Source organism: Arachis duranensis, chromosome 1, assembly GCF_000817695.3.
Source record: "Arachis duranensis cultivar V14167 chromosome 1, aradu.V14167.gnm2.J7QH, whole genome shotgun sequence".
Lineage (NCBI taxonomy): Eukaryota > Viridiplantae > Streptophyta > Magnoliopsida > Fabales > Fabaceae > Arachis > Arachis duranensis.
Window position 1 is genome coordinate 82,197,841 of NC_029772.3, and position 3,515 is coordinate 82,201,355.

Below are 3,515 nucleotides of genomic sequence, written 5' to 3' on the forward strand. Positions count from 1 at the left end.
CACCTCAATCCCTCTTTCCCATCACCTCTTCACCACTCACATCCATCCACTCTTCCCCATAATCCCCACCTACCTTCAAATTTAAAATCTCTTTCCCACACAAACCCACCCTAAATGACCGAACCCTAACCCCTCTCCCTCTACTATATAAACCCCTCATTCCTTCTTCATTTTCACACATCACTACCCTCTCTTCTCTCCCTTGGCCGAATACACATCTCTCTCCATCTCCTCCATATCTTCTTCTTCTTCATATATTCTTTCTTCTTTTACTCGAGGACGAGCACAATTCTAAGTTTGGTGTGGTAAAAGCATAGCTTTTTTGTTTTTCCATAACCATTGATGGCACCTAAGGCCAGAGAAACCTCTAGAAAGAGGAAATGGAAGACAAAAGCTTCCACCTCCGAGTCATGGGAGATGGAGAGATTCATCTCAAAAGCCCATCAAGACCACTTCTATGAAGTTGTGGCCAAGAAGAAGGTGATCCCTGAGGTCCCTTTCATGCTCAAGAAAAATGAGTATCTGGAGATCTGACATGAGATCCAAAGAAGAGGTTGGAAAATTCTTACCAACCCCATTCAACAAGTCAGAATCTTAATGGTTCAAGAGTTCTATGCCAATGCATGGATCACTAGGAACCATGATCAAAGCATGAACCCAAACCCAAAGAATTGGCTTACAATGGTTCGGGAGAAATACTTAGATTTCAGTTCGGAGAACGTAAGGTTGGCGTTCAACTTGCCTATGATGCAAGAAGACGCACGCCCCTACACTAGAAGGGTCAACTTTGATCAAAGGTTGGACCAAGTCCTCATGGACATATGTGTGGAAGGAGCTCAATGGAAAAGAGACTCAAAAGGCAAGCTGATTCAATTGAGAAGACTGGACCTTAAGCCTGTGGCTAGAGGATGGTTGGAGTTCATCCAACGCTCCATCATCCCACTAGCAACCAATCCGAAGTAACTATGGATCAGGCCATCATGATCCATAGCATCATGATTGGAGAGGGAGTAGAAGTTCATGAAGTCATCCCTCTAGAACTCTACAAAGTAGCCGAAAAACCCTCCACCTTGGTAAGGCTAACTTTTCCTCATCTCATTTTCCATCTATGCTACTTAGCTGGAGTTGTCATAGAAGGAGACATCTTCATTGAAGAGGACAAGCCCATCACTAAAAAGAGGATGGAGCAAACAAGAGAGCCCATTCATAGATCTCAAGAGACACATGAGGAAGCTCATCATCAAGAAATCCCTGAGATGCCTCAAGGGATGCATTTTCCTCCGAACAACTATTGGGAACAACTCAACACTTCTCTAGAAGGATTGAGTCATGACATGAACCAATTAAGGGTGGAACACCAAGAGCACTCCATCATTCTCAATGAGATTAGAGAAGATCAAAGAGCTATGAGGGAGGAGCAACAAAGGCAAGGAAGAGACATAGAAGAGCTCAAGGATGCCATTGGTCCTTCAAGAAGAAGGCGCCACCATCACTAAGGTGGACTCATTCCTTAACTTCCTTGTTCTTATCTCTCTGTTTTTCGGTTTTTGAGCTTCATGTTTGTCTATGTTTGTGTCTTTATTACTTGATCATTAGTGTCTAGTAACTATGTCTTAAGGCTATGAATAATTCCAATTAGTTTAATTATATTGATGTGGTGACAATACTTTTTGTTTTCTTAATGAATGCTTGAACAGTGCATATTTTTTATCTTGATTATTTATGAATGTTAAAATTGTTGGCTCTTGAAAGAATGATGAACAAGAGAAATGTTATTGATGACCTAAAAAATCATAAAATTGATTCTTGAAGCAAGAAAAAGCAGTGAATAACAAAAGCTTGCAAAAAATGGCGAAAAAATATAAAAGAAAAAGAAAAAGCAAGCAGAAAAAGCCAATAGCCCTTAAAACCAAGAGGCAAGGGTAAAAAGGATCCAAGGCTTTGAGCATCAATGGATAGGACGGCCCAAGGAAATAAATCCAGGCCTAAGCGGCTAAATCAAGCTGTCCCTAACCATGTGCTTGTGGCATGCAGGTCCAAGTGAAAAGCTTGAGACTGAGTGGTTAAAGTCGTGATCCAAAGCAAAAAGAGTGTGCTTAAGAGCTCTGGACACCTCTAACTGGGGACTTTGGCAAAGCTGAGTCACAATCTAAAAAGGTTCGCCCAGTCATGTGTCTGTGGCATTTATGTATCCGGTAGTAATACTGGAAAATAAAGTGCTTAGGGCCACGGCCAAGACTCATAAAAGTAGCTGTGTTCAAGAATCAACATACTTAACTAGGAGAATCAATAACACTATCTGAACTCTGAGTTTCTAGAGATGCCAATCATTCTAAACTTCAAAGGATAAAGTGAGATGCCAAAACTGTTCAGAAGCAAAAAACTACTAGTCCCGCTCATCTAATTAGAAATAATATTCATTGATATTTTGGGATTTATAGTATATTCTCTTCTTTTTATCCTATTTGATTTTCAGTTGCTTGGGGACAAGCAACAATTTAAGTTTGGTGTTGTGATGAGCGGATAATTTATACGCTTTTTGGTGTTATATTTAGGTAGTTTTTAGTAGGATCTAGCTACTTTTAGGGATGTTTTTATTAGTTTTTATGCAAAATTCACATTTCTGGACTTTACTATAAGTTTGTGTGTTTTTCTATGATTTTAGGTATTTTCTGGCTGAAATTGAGGGACCTGAGCAAAAATCTTATTCAGGCTGAAAAAGGACTGCTGATGTTGTTGGATTCTGACCTCCCTGCACTCGAAATGGATTTTCTAGAGCTACAGAACTTCAAATGGTGCTCCTTTAAATGATTTGGAAATTAGACATTCAGGGCTTTCTAGAAATATATAATAGTCCATACTTTATTCGAGTTTAGACGATGGAAACTGGCGTTCAAGGCCAGCTCCATGTTGCATTTTGGAGTAAAACGCCAGAAACACGTCACAAACCAGAGTTAAACACCAAAAACACGTTACAACTTAGCGTTTAACCCCAAGAGAAGCCTCTGCACGTGTAAAGCTCAAGCTCATCCCAAGCACACACTAAAGTGGGCCCTGGAAGTGGATTTCTGCACTAAGACTTATTTCTGTAAACCCTAGTAACTAGTTTAGTATAAATAGAACTTTTTACTATTGTACTAGGGTCAGATCTTTGGACGAGATTTTGGAACATCTTTGATTATTGTTAGTCCTTAGACATTGGGGGCTGGCCTCACGGCCATGCCTGGACCATCACTTATGTATTTTCAACGGTGGAGTTTCTACACACCATAGATTATGGTGTGGAGCTCTGCTATTCCTCGAGTATTAATGCAATTACTATTATTCTTCTATTCAATTCAGCTTATTCTTATTCTAAGATATTTGTTGCACTTCAACATGATGAATGTGATGATCCGTGATACTCATCATCATTCTCACCCATGAACGTGTGCCTGACAACCACTTCCGTTCTACCTTAGATCGAGTGCGTATCTCTTAGCTTCCATTCCGAAAGATCAGAGTCTTCGTGGTAT